General features: G+C 29.5%; 1 non-coding gene across 1 annotated transcript; it reads right to left on the reverse strand.

Moving 5' to 3' along the window:
* Nucleotides 1–293: 293 nt before the first annotated feature.
* LOC140885781 (small nucleolar RNA R71) lies at nucleotides 294–404 on the reverse strand. Its single transcript, XR_012151197.1, has one exon. It is a non-coding gene; the product is annotated as a small nucleolar RNA R71 (small nucleolar RNA).
* Between the last annotated feature and the right edge of the window lie 492 nt (nucleotides 405–896).

Below are 896 nucleotides of genomic sequence, written 5' to 3' on the forward strand. Positions count from 1 at the left end.
TTTCCTCCTGATGCATCTAATTTTAATTTTAAGCCACAAGTCATTTAACTTTTACCAAATTTTCATGGCTTAGATTCTGAAAATCCATATTTGCATTTAAGAAAATTTGAGGAGGTTTGCAACACTTATAATGATCAAAATTGTAGCATGGATACTGCTCGATTAAAGCTTTTCCCTTTTTCCTTAAAAGATAAAGCTAAAACATGGTTGCAAAATTTGAGATCAAGTTCAATAAGATCATGGGAAGAAATGCAACAACAATTTCTAAAAAAGTTTTTTCCTTCCCATAGAACAAACTCTTTTAAAAGACAAATTACAACTTTTTCTCAAAAACAAGGGGAAACATTTTATCAATGTTGGGATAGATATAAAGAGTTACTTAATACATGCCCACATCATGGTTTTGAAATATGGAGGATAGTTTCTCACTTTTATGAAGGTTTAATACCTAAAGATAGGCAAATGATAGAATTCATGTGTAATGGAACTTTTGAAGATAAAAACCAAAATGAAGCTATAGAATATTTGGATTCATTAGCAGAAAATGCTCAAAATTGGGATAATATAGGCTCAATTGAGCCACCAAGTAAAACCAATAATTCAACAAATGGGGGTGGTATTTATCATCTTAAAGATAATGTAGATGTTCAATCTAAACTTGCATCTTTAGCAAGAAAAATCGAGTCATTAGAAATGAAAAAGAGTGATCAATTAAAAAGTGTTCAAGAAATTGTTTGTCATATATGTGACACACATGATCATCTTACAAAAAATTATCCTACTTTGCCTTCATTTAAAGAATGTCTCCATGAACAAGCCAATTATGTTAAAAATTTTAAAAAATCAACATTAGATCTTTTTTCACAAACATATAATCCTGGTTGGAGAAATCATTC

This window comes from Henckelia pumila, chromosome 2 (genome assembly GCF_033568475.1).
Source record: "Henckelia pumila isolate YLH828 chromosome 2, ASM3356847v2, whole genome shotgun sequence".
In the NCBI taxonomy this organism is placed as follows: Eukaryota; Viridiplantae; Streptophyta; class Magnoliopsida; order Lamiales; family Gesneriaceae; genus Henckelia; species Henckelia pumila.